Source organism: Macaca mulatta, chromosome 5 (assembly GCF_049350105.2).
Source record: "Macaca mulatta isolate MMU2019108-1 chromosome 5, T2T-MMU8v2.0, whole genome shotgun sequence".
Lineage (NCBI taxonomy): Eukaryota > Metazoa > Chordata > Mammalia > Primates > Cercopithecidae > Macaca > Macaca mulatta.
Genome location: NC_133410.1, coordinates 113,909,866 through 113,922,497, shown reverse-complemented (window position 1 = coordinate 113,922,497; position 12,632 = coordinate 113,909,866). Strand labels below are relative to the sequence as shown.

The 12,632-nt window shown below is 35.3% G+C and overlaps 1 long non-coding RNA gene across 2 annotated transcripts in view; it reads right to left on the bottom strand.

The window, feature by feature from the left end:
- Nucleotides 1-12,632, bottom strand: part of LOC106998442 (uncharacterized) — a 160,899-nt gene that overhangs the window by 143,992 nt on the left and 4,275 nt on the right. The gene's annotated exons all lie outside the window — the stretch shown is intronic.

Genomic DNA, 12,632 nt, shown 5'->3' with positions numbered 1-12,632 from the left:
GCCATATGTAGCTATTCAGGGAAGGGAATGGAGCAGGCATTCCTTTACTGTGTTTACTTTGGTTAAACACAGCTTACAAATCCCAAAGTAAGGGTTTAGCCAAGAGATAGCTAAATAAATTGAGGTTTAGGAAAGAGAGTGTTCAAAATGATTGATCATGGAAAATTTAGAGTGTTTGAAAGGGAGTGTTTATAATGATTGACCAAGCTGAGTATGTAGGGAAACAGAGGCATGGGAAGATGACGGTAACAGTGGCAGGATCAATGGATTGTAGGTTCAGTGGGAGAGACCACTGAAGGATATTTGAGAGCCAATGATTTGAGGAAGTGATCTAGAAATACAGGAAGCGATGAGTAGACAGTGGTTCCAGAGTGTGACCACAGAGTTTAGTGACAGAAGGGAGGTGGGAGAAAAAAATAATCGAAGGAAGGTGATCAAGGAGGCAAGAGGACTTGAAGAATTGTATGGCTAAATACTGAAAATACTCAGAATCAAGGAAAGAGTTGTGGTGGTGTGAACCAAGAGTTACAGCTAAAGTTTTCATGGATTGAAGAAAGCCCTTCAGTCCTTTAGATGATTTAAACAAGAAACAGAAGTAGGGAGCGTAGTCTTATGACATTACTGTTACAGCAGTGGAGAACAGAGTTTGAATAGCATGGAACAGTCTGGAAATGACAATGACGAGCAAGAAGGAACCTTCCCCAGGATCACAATTTGACAGCACTAACAGGCCATGCAAGTGCTTCCCAAAGAACCACATTTCAACAAGAGCAAGATGAAGGGGATTTTCAGAGAAGCTATTGAGAACACAGGGGGCTTTGCTGATGGCAGACACTCAGTCTCAAAAACCAACAATGTCAGGAGATGGCTACTAGAAGGTGGATATACAGAGCTATGTATAGAAACTGGAATGTGAAAAATCAACAATGCTCTGGGAAGCCAGGGTTTATGGCTGTGACTGATACAACAGTAATAAAGTATATAAAGAGATGAGTCCTAATGGTCCTTGGCCAGTAGTGGAGGAGGTAAGTGTTGGGGAGTATGCAAAGGTTAGAATTTATGGGATTCTCTTCTCCCATAAATCATCTTGATGGCAGTATGAAGACCAGAAAAGGAATGATCTTGACTGCACATTTATCCATGTAAACACTAGGTCTTTGAAATTGTTTACTGACAAGTTTTTCTTATTGCCACATTTATTGGTTTCAATCTGGGGCAAGCTCAAATATGTAGCAAAAGCCTCTAGTTTTTCAGTTTTTCCATGCAAAATAAATAATAATTTCCCATAAAATAAATCATGAAATAACCATAGTTTTGGCACACAAATGAGCAGAAGCCAATTTTGGCATTGTACTCCAAGCAGCAGTAGAAATAGGAGTTTCCCATCTCTTCCCAAACCAACTAGTGGTTAAAAACTGCTCTGAGCACAACTCTAGAATTGCCCCTAGAAACTTCTTTCAAGCCTTTGTAGACCTTTCAGCATCAATGGTTCACTCACTTTAGGAATATCCTTTCTTTCGGGAATCTTTTTTTTGGTTAACATCTCCCTTCCAGATGACTTTTTGTGAATCACCCTTCTTGTCCTCTGAAGTTCGTCTTTCCTTCAAACAAACTGTAGGTTTTCCTCAAATTGTCTGCATTGTCTCCTTCCTCTTCCATCCTCTTGCTGGGATCTTTATCTAAAATGCTGCTAAGGGACAAAATGTCTCACGTCCTTTAAATCATCTTCTCCAATGTAAGTCAGAGGGATACTTTAAAACAAAAATAAACAAAAACACACAAGGGAATACAGATATATTGAAATAAACAACATATATTGGCCTCTTTTTACTCCTAAGCAAGTCTTTTTCCTCAGCATAACCTTAAAGGCTGTATGCAATTTAACAGTATTCTTCTTTCTGGGTCTCATTTCCCATCACTTGTCTCTTCTTGATGTCTCATTACTGCAGCCACAATCAACAACATACCATTTCTGGGCTCTGCTATGCACTTGTGTTTCCCCAGCTTTTGCTTACACCCTGTCCTTTATGCCAAATATTATTTCTCCCCTTCTCCAGTTGTTAGTCATTCCACTTCAAAGACTTCTCTTGTGAGGTTTTCCTCTGGAGCATCCCAGACCTCCAAATTATCCAGGCTTTCCTCATTGCTTTTATTACACTATATTGATACTTACAATACAGAGATTTTTAGGGTCTGGTTTTTATTACACTCTACTTACTTAAATTCTTCTTTTTATAGAAGAGGTGAGATAATTATAATATTAGACCTGTCTTTGTGTGTTTCCTGTCTGAGTACCCTCTATTAAATTGTTAGTTTTTCAAGGAAGTTTCTCATTCCTTCAGTACTTGCCATTATGCCATGCACATAACGTGTTCAAAAAATACTTATTCAATTAAAATGTGATAGAGAATAATCTAGGCTGGAAAGAAAGAGTAAATGGCTATTAGTTGAATTAAGACATGGCAGTAGAATATAAGTTCCATAAGGATAGGGATTTTAACATGTTTTGTCTTTTAAGAATGCTATAAAAATATATTGAATAAAAAAGATTAATTTAGGAGATTTCATACTTAATATTTAACACTTAATCTTGAGCAACATACAGGTATTACATGAATAGTGGGGTTGGCTACCTCCCAATTAAAATGCACTTTTGAATAAAATGGCGGCTATTTTTCTCACAGTCAACGTTTAAAAAAACAGAACAGACATAAAGGAGAAAAATGTTTTCCCAAGTATAATACTAGAAAAAATAGCCATTCTTTCTGTTACAGAACTTTAAATTTTAAAGAATGCCTATGTTCCTTAATTCTATTCAATTTTTAAAATCAATCACTCTCGTGCTGAATATTTTTAAATGAATATGACACTTTGCATGGATCCCATAAATAAACAAAACGTGCACAGCTTTGTTTATGTTAGGAACCTTCTGCTAAGTGTTGCTTCTATTTATTTACTTTTAAATTATGCCAGATTTTTGCAAATTTGAGTCAGTTTGGGGATCAACTTGAAATTTTAAGGACTGGCTATTTACTTTGCTTCTGATTACTTGCAAATATGTTAAGGTAATAGTTTTAACGGCCAGTAGAAGGTATAAGAGGAAAATATTCAAGATATACTTAATTATGGAAATAGATGTACCTTGCCATTTTTAAATTGTTTCTCTTAATTTCTTTTAACTTCCTCATTCTCTTTGCTTTCTCCTCACATCCTATAGCCCTATACCTTATAGATCAAGTTCAGATACTCCCTGATTTATGTAACACAGTATAAAATGTCTGCAATGATGAACATGAGATAAGTTTCAATAAAGATAGGTCAGTAAATCAAAACTTTGCTGGGAAAGCCATGCTGCTAAAAATAAATCCTGCTTATAGGCATTCATAGCTGAAATTATAATTCACTAATTAACCCATAATAAAGAGCTGGCATCCATAAACTGACTTTCTCTTGTTATATATAATCTGACATGCTTCATGTGATTTAGGGATGGTTAGTTTTTCTAAGACAATAGAAATCAAGTGATAATAGACTTATATAAGACAACAGACACTGATACTGGTCTCACCAACAACCATCCAATTCCCTATCTTCTTCTTCCTTCTTAACCAAATCATGGCTATGTTCAGAAATTTCCTATCCTTCACACTGTCACGTGTTTCAGAATGATTCCACCTCTAGTTCCAGGGCTGGTAGATACTTATGAGGAATAAGACAATCTCATTCTGTTTGAAAATGGTTGGTTTATGTGTCGTCACATAACCCAATTTTGGGTAATTGGATCTTAGCAGAAGTCAGTGGTGGTGCTTCTAGGAAAGTTCCTCTCTCTAAACACACAAACACATAAAAAAAAAAAAAAAAAGAAAGTCCTTTTCTTTTCCTGAATGCTTTTTAATGCGTGGAATATGATGTTGGAGCAGTAACTGTGAGGGAACTACTTGAAGGAAAAAATAAGATAATGGGAATAATGAACAAAGAGATGGAAGAAACCTATATTATGTGTGACATCTATAAGCCACACAGGTTGTTCCTTGCCTGGAGTCTGCCCTACAAGAGACCTCATCATTTAAGCCAGCCAGCTTGAGTAATTTTCTCTTACATGTACTCAGAATTCTCAAAACCTTCTTTCTATGTATTCTTTATTAAAGAATGAAGTTATTTTGTTTTCTCTAATGAATGAATATACCTGTCTGATTTCCTCTGCAAGGAGATTAGCATGCAGTAAAATATCTAGAGGCTAGCTTTTTTTGGACATTGTTCAAATGTTGGACTCTTGATACTTGGTAAAGAAAGGTATGTAAATCAATCAGTGTTCCCATTAGGTAACAGAGTTATTTCTTTTTCACTAATATAAAGTAGCCAAGAATTACAGGAATAGGATATCTTTTAAAATAGAAACATTTTAAAGGAAATGCCATCATATCATCATGCATTTTAAAAGAGCAAAGTAACAAATAGGTAAAAACGACTGCTCTTTCAAGCAGTCCTACCACTATAAAATGTTAGCAGATAACAGAAAGGAACTGGGGTCTGAACAGTGTCGCCCTCTTTTTAAAGAGTAGTTGTTCCCAAAGAAAGAAATACAATGTTATTACGACTATCCAATTCACATTACTAGTCATTTTGTTGATATTCAATGAAATATAACTCCTGATTCAGTGGTAATGAGTTCATACAATTGAAAATTTCACATTATTTACATTCTATTTGAAAATTAGTTCATATTGGAATATGTTTTAGGTGAAATTGGTTCACAAAAAAGGGATACAGATAAAATTGAATATGATTTTAATATTAATCTAAATATAATCTTGTGGGATATAATTTCAAAGAGGAAATGCTAACTTTTAATATAAATAAAGGTGGCTGCAATGTTCATTGCTTTACTTAACTGACCTATAATGGGGATACTGATAAGGCCATTTCTAGCCCCTAGAATGCCTTTTTGCAAATTAGACCCACCAGAACATGGCTTGGCAAGCAGAGCAATGGGCTGGATTCCAGCTCCTACTTGCCCATTTGGCCAGGCATTGTTGTGCAGTGAACAGCTAGCACAAGTGTACTTAGTTGCCTTAAGTTACAAATTCCAATGCTTAGGTGGGCAAGTGTTAGACAGCAGGGAATGCTAAAAGTGCCAGCAAACTAGAGACTCCATAACTAATAATAGCTACAGCTACTATTTCCAGGATGGAATGCAGACACAATACTTACAGAACTTCCAACTTTCAATAAAAAACTGGAAGTCTAATTCAGTTTGCTTTAACACCATGGATACAAACACAAGGTGTTTGAGAATCAAATTCAGATTATTAACTGGCAGTTTCTAACTGGAATTAAAGGAAGTATGTAGCCACAGCTACTTGCTCAGATACTACTGTTAATCCCAATCCAGTTAGATTCAGAAATGTTGAGCTCCTGGAGGTGATAGTGCAATCTAACAAAAGTGGGACAGAGGCTATGTTTTACATCCAAAGTAAGTCTCAAGTAGCAAAGACCATAGACATAGATATGGAGGGGACAGAAAAAAGAAGCAATAAATGTTAAATTAACTCTGAAGGAAAAAGAAAAGAAGTGTGTAAAATTAAGTACTATGTAGGGAGAACATAGTTGTGATTTTCAGGTAGTTTGCTTTTTATATTACTGTTCTACTAAATAGCTCCAACACTTTGCTAACATTAATTAAACCTCATGAACCCTGTGAGATAGGTAATTACTATAATTAAACTGATATTCCAGATCGGTAAAATGAGAGGTAGAATGCCTAAGGTCATAATGATTGTATGACCCAGGTTGGCAGAAAAACTACGTGTTCTTACATCATGTTACTCCCCTTCTAGGGGGGTAACTCTCTTTCTCTCTCTTTGCTCTCTTCCTGTTTTGATTAAGAAGATATAATGATAGGATAAATAAACTTGGTCACTGAGAAGTTAAACTGCAAGTTGATCAGTGAAGTTCAAAGACTAACTAGAAAAATGCCTAAATAAGTGATCTGTATTCCATAAATAACATATATAATGTGCAAATTCCATTTCAATTAATTGCATTTATTTTAAAAATTTCCATTCAAATTGCTGGTTTAGCTAAATGCATCAGTAAATCAAGAAATCAATGCATGTAAAGCATTCCCCATACTACACAACAGCATATAAAAGACTGTCATTAGTTTGGAAAGAGAACACAACAGACAGACAGAAGGAACTCTTCTTGTTGCTATAACTACGGCATAACAAAGGTCAGCACTGGGAAGGAAAAAAACCTTTCTGGACTGAACATTAACAACTAGGGGATAGTATCTTGAATTCTTCCTCTCAACAAAGAAAAATAGAATTCTTTTTTAAAAAAGGGAGTTAATTGAAGATAAACTAAATGGAAACACACTTTAAAAAAACAAGCATAAAGAGTGGCTTTGATTTCAAATAAAATATTGAGACTAATATTAAGAAACCTGTACTTTTGCAAATACAGATATTAAGGTTACACTGGAAGTCTAAAATCTCCAGGGAAAAAAATATAATTTTTGTGTTCACAACCATTTTGTAAACATTTCTTTATTCTACTTAAAAATGGCAAATTCAAAAAGGGTGACATTATAGAATAGGAAATGGTTTAAGACAGATTTAATTTTGGAGTTTCACAGAGCTTAACAATATGACTTTTATAAACCTAATTTTATGTCTTCACAAGGTACATTCTTGAAGTAACTCTGTTATTAAAAATTGAAGATTATTTTTTCTAACTGGGTAAGTCCTGTCTAGCAATTTGAAGATTCAGAGGCCTCTTAATAAAATGTCCAGTGCCTGTATGTAAGCTTGCCTTAAATAAAAGGTCCACTTCTTCCTGTTGAGAGGAGTATTAATAGAACATTGGTTACCTAAGTTATTGAATTTGGAGTTTTGATAGAGAATAGGAAGAATTGAGATAGGGGACTATGTTATTGACTTCCAGTGTCCTGTGTGCAGAAGAGAATGGGCGAGAGCAGAAGGAAGTGACACCATCACATTCTGGACTGCTGTCAGGGGAACACGGACTATTGGCACACTGAGCACTGTGGACAAAGTGTTTCCTGGTTAGCTCTTAACTACAAATTTCACCACAGGATTTCCTCACTTTGTATTACTTTACCATTACTTAGCTATCTGAAGAGATTTATGTTCCAGAAGGCACACAGGTAGTTCTGTGATTAAGGAGAATTTTGCTGGGACAAAGGCCAGCACGGGATGCTTTGATTCTGTCAGGCAAAGGAAAAGGGAGACCCCAAAGAACAGCTTGGGGCCCACGTTACAAATCTGTGTTTAGATTTGTTAGTGCCTGGAAGCTATTTACCATCACTTGGTGTTTTGTAGCAAAAGTGATCCATTGTTTCCTTCATGAGTAACTACTTTGACAAAATCTGGAATGTTATTGTTTATATTTTCTAATAATCCAATGAACAAAGGATAACAAATATTTATGGGAAAGTACAAGGAAAACAACAGCTAATAAAAATCAAGCTATGTCAGTGAGCCTATGGAAGAAAAAACATTCTTCTGGAGTTTTCCCTTTCTAGCCTATCATTGAAAGTTTGGATTTCTGTGTTTGGGGATAGCACTTTCCATGGAGTATCAGAGCTATAGTTTTATAGAAATGGAATTTATATGATGAGAAAAAATATCATGAGTAAATTAAAATGGGGCTATACCAGATTTGGTCTGGCAAAGAACAATTCTAAAAATTAATGCCCAGAATAATACTTGATACATATTTGTCTAGTGTCCAAACTGTATATGAAAATATGTGAATATGTGGTACTTGATTAGCTTAGTTGATTTGAATATGATGTTAATGAGGCCAACGTAATGGGTTTAACCCTGTGAACCCATTATTTTCATTATCCTCAATTGTCACAGTTTTTATCCTTAACAGTGGCCAGCCATTCCATAAGTACCTCCTATTAGTCATTAGAAAGACAAGGTAAGAGAGTAAAGATAGCTGGAAAAACAGCTCAAAGCACGTGACCTACTGTGTTGGCAGGTTAAAAGTACCAGCTTTGAATATGAAGGTCAGCATTGTGATAACAATGTATCAATATTTAATTAGAAGTGAAAGAAAACAACAGGTGTGCAGAATATTGATTTTAAGAAGTAGCTTCATCAAATCCCAATCGTTAAGACACCAAGACAACTTCCCAAAACGTTCTGAAAATGTTAAATCAAGGTATTTAAAAATATTATTTCATTATGCTATAATAATTTTTTATATGCAAAAATTTATTTTATGGAAATAATAGTACTTCAGTTTAGCTCACAGTTCATTATTAATTAAAGATTTTCTCCCCCTCTGGTCATAAGGCAAATGAAGTTTTCTGAGCTAAGTGGATCTGCTGGGATAGTGGGTTCTTAGAAGGAATAATAGTAGATTAGATTCAAAAGATGGAACCAGTTGGAGAAGGGCTTCATGAAATTAATTTTATAAATTTTGCACTTTTATCCTATAGGCAATGGGGAATTTACTTCCATACATCTCATGTATACTACATTATTTCAATATGCATGACCCAGAATGTTTGGAACCTGCCATGTGGTAGGCATAGTAGGTATGAGGTGGGACACAAAGCTGAATAAGACACAATTCCCAATGTCAACCAACTCAAATTCTGGTAAAGGAGCCAGGTAAATAAAAATCCTAGGTAGATCTTTGGCCAGTCAAAAGAGTTAAAGAAATTATTCCCTATTTGTTTTAAGGGAATATTCCTTCCATAATGAGTGTGATTATTTACTATATTCATAGTGAATTACTGTGGCAAAAGAGGTGGTCCACAGAGCCCATGAACATGAGTTGAGATGTGAGTCCTTGGATATTAGGTAAGAAAGCTCCACACACCTTTTCTGACCTTCATGTTGTGTATTTTCTTATGACTAATAGTAAACATCTCATTAGTGGGAGGTTAAAAATTACCTCTTGGTTTGAAAACACCAGCAGACAAGTTGCATGTTCCCAAGATTTATCTCAGTTAATTTTTTATTTATGCTATTTCCTCTGATTGTGTTACTTCTGCTGTCTTTTTTCTTCAGTAAATTCTTGTTTGAATATTCTAACCTTGCCTTGGCTATCCTACAAGTATTTAAGAAAGCTTAGTTCTTTCACAGTTGCCAAACTTTCCCTAAAGTCATTAAGACTGTTTTCAGTGGTAATCAGCAAAATAACTTCCAGGGAGCAGAGGAATTTCAAGGTCACATTCAGGGCTGTGTGGTCTACTTAATCTCTTCATCAGATTATTCACCTTCTGTGTTACTCTATGTGGAAGACAGCCAGCTGTCCCTCAGAATTGTTTCTCTACGCCACAGTAATAAAGCTGCATCTTGGAGTTGGCTGCCCAGTAATCTTTGCAGCTAGGTGTGGCATGTAATGAGTTTTTGACAACTGCATGTGAGCCACAGTGCTATGTTCCACTTCAAGACCAAGACCTTTAAGAAGCCATCATAGCTCCTTCATGCCCTTCTGCCAGCTTCATGTAGTTGATGAGCTGTCCTTTGGAGATGAAAAACGTCCCAAGATAAAAGGAATCTTAATCTATGGATCACTCATAGAGAAGAATGGTCTCTGATCTGAAATTCCCACCCTGGACTGTTCTATGAGAAAACATATACTTCTGTGGATTTTGCATTGCTAAATTTTGAGGTCTATTTATTTCAACAGAATATGCTACCTTTTTGAAGATTCTGGATAATGATGAGGATATTGATAATGATTATGATGGAAAGTAGCAGTATTTTAAAGATATTTCAGAGCAGAACAAAAAATGTATGCCGAGTGGGGATACTTTTTTCGGGTGATGCTCAAGATGGGCTTTAAAAAAATTCCCATCAGGTTATCTATGAAAGCTTGGAACTCTCTCCTAGTTAAGATTTTTAAAAAATCATAAATCAGGGTAAAGGCACAAACCACTTCCAGGTAATTGGAAGCTGTCATGGGCATTTTGCAGAGAAAACAACTTCACTTTTTGGTGTTTCACACAAAAATGTGGACTTAGAGAGAGTTATCGGAGAACTGAGTGTTCTCAGGTATTATTATTAAAACCCTGATATGTCATTTTAAAGAAGACAGACATAGACTAGTGAGAGGCATGGTGCATATACGTGTCTACACTGGTATAAAAAATTAATGGATATGAGATAGATGAGAAAAAATATTTCCCCTGATCATATTTGGCTAAGTATGCAATCAATTCCCTAGTGGAAAGGCAATAGAATGCTATATCAAAGCCATGAGGTATATTGTTTATAATTTATTTTATAAATTTAATTGATGCCATATCAACTAGGGGCCTACAATCATAATTAAATCTGAGGTTCTAGTATCAAGAGAAGGTTTATTGATTGATTAATTATTGATAGTGAGAATAGGGTAGAGGTTATAAACATAAGGCTTTGGAATAGACTGGATTGGGTACAAATTTCAAACTTTTTACATACTAACTTTATGACTTAATCCAGGTTACCTAATTTCTCTGGGCCCCAATTTCCTTGTTTGTAAAATGGAAATAATAGCCACTTCACAGGATTATTGCAAGGACAAAATAGAATATCTGCAAATTACTTAGCGCAGGATCTGACACTCATGGATCATTAATAGGGGCTATTATTATTAATTATTAAGACCAAACATTCTATAGTTTTCCTTTATCAGCTAGAAAGTAAAATTCATTGGAATTTAGAACATATTTTCTCTCATGTGTTTAAGATTTCATTTTGAAAGTAAGCTTAAAGAGTCTCAAAAAGGAAAGCATGAGAAAAGGAATTTCCAAAAAGGAAAATTTCCAGAAAAGAAAATTTGGCAAAAGAAAGCATGATGTCTTTATTTGATTAAAAACATTGCTTATTTATAAACTTCAAAATTTCTAACATTGGACTGATATTTTAAATATTGTGAAAAGATGTTTAAGAATCTATCATTTTTCTAGCATGTTTTCACTCATTAAAAAGTGACTATATTTTCCTGATAAACTTCCTATGAAGCGTAGCTAAAACAACAACAAAAAAAACCAAACGGAAAATTTCCTTTTTTGTTTTTATAAGGCGTTAGCACAAGTATAAAAATATCTTATTAACTTGAATAATTAATAGCCATCCAGTTATTTTGTCTATGTCAAATAACTAGTAATAATCAAACAGCTTATGATTTAAAAAATTACAAAACATGTATATTAATCAATGAGTCACAAAATACACCTGTTTCCTATTGCAATAGTAGCCCACTCTTGAAATAACACCTTCATTTAGGCATACACACACCACAGTTTTAAACTTGCTATCAACAATTTATCCTCCATAGTTGGTAATGTCTTGATATGGTCAAAGTCTATCTTTTGAAATTCAAATACAAAATGGTTTAAAATGTCTTTTCAGCATTTTTTTTCTTATTAAAGAAAGAAAACATTATATTTTCCTCACTTATCTGAAAAACTAATATTGCATTACTATAAACACTTTTAATACAAAACTTTCACTCTGCTTGATAACACCAATTTAAATAATCTTAAGTTTTTTCTTTCCTACTCTATGACTTACCTTAGCCACTGTTTTTCTCTTAGAAAAAAAATTGTTCAAAAGTATTCATAATTCTGTATCTTATTTTTATAACTATTTCCACTAGAGTATACTTTAATAGTAGGATAGCATGTGTCCACAAATATTTTATTTGAGGCAGCAGTGAAGAGGTTAATTTACAGCTGCATTTATGAACGAGCTTTATTTGTATTTGACCTGCAGTAAAATATTTATATTTCAATTCATAAACTATGTTTTCCCAAGTGGCAAGAAGTGAAATGTTAATCACTTACTATTCTAAAATAGACTGAAATACAAAAGTTTTTGTTTAAGTAAAGTTTGAAATTAAAAAATAGGGCAGTGAGTTACAAATCGGATTTATTCTTTGTAACTACCAGTAGGAATAGTAAAAGAGGAGTTTGGGAGGAGAGAGAGAAGAGAAGAGTAGAGGAGAAGAGAGACAGAGATTGAGATGGATTTTGAGATTGGCCAAGCATCATATCACCGATTTTTTACATTCTGGAATAATAGTATTTCTAGTATTTCGAGGGTCTGAAGAACCACACCAGTCCGTTTTCCCTTACTTTAAAGATCTAAATGGTATTTTTTTTTTTTTAAGTCTTCCTGGGTACACTAGGAAATTTATTTAAAACCACGCCATTGGGTACGAACTAAGAGCATTCTTCAAACAAACATGACCTTTTCTGTTTCTTGTATTGCTCTTCTCAACCCAGCCAAAAAATCCCAGACAAGTTTATTTACACACACACACACCCGCACAGCACACACACCCCACACGCAGAGTGTCGGAAACGCCCTCTTTCCAACCCTTCCAAACAATTATCTCCGAGAGCAAAAGAAAATAATCAACAGCCCTGTGTGCTGGGCTGAGCCGGAGAGCCGGGCGCGAGGAGGGAGGGCGATCCGCAGGCGAGCAGGGAAAACGTGGCTCCTCTGCCGAGGAGAGGGTTTGTGAAAAGGAGCGCTGGCCCGCGTGCGCCTCTTGTTCCCCGTGTAATTTGCAGCCAATCATCAGTAGGTGTCCACGTCCCTGCGTCCTCCTCACCTCGGCGCCAATCACCCCCACCCCCGCGCCCCCGCCCCCAG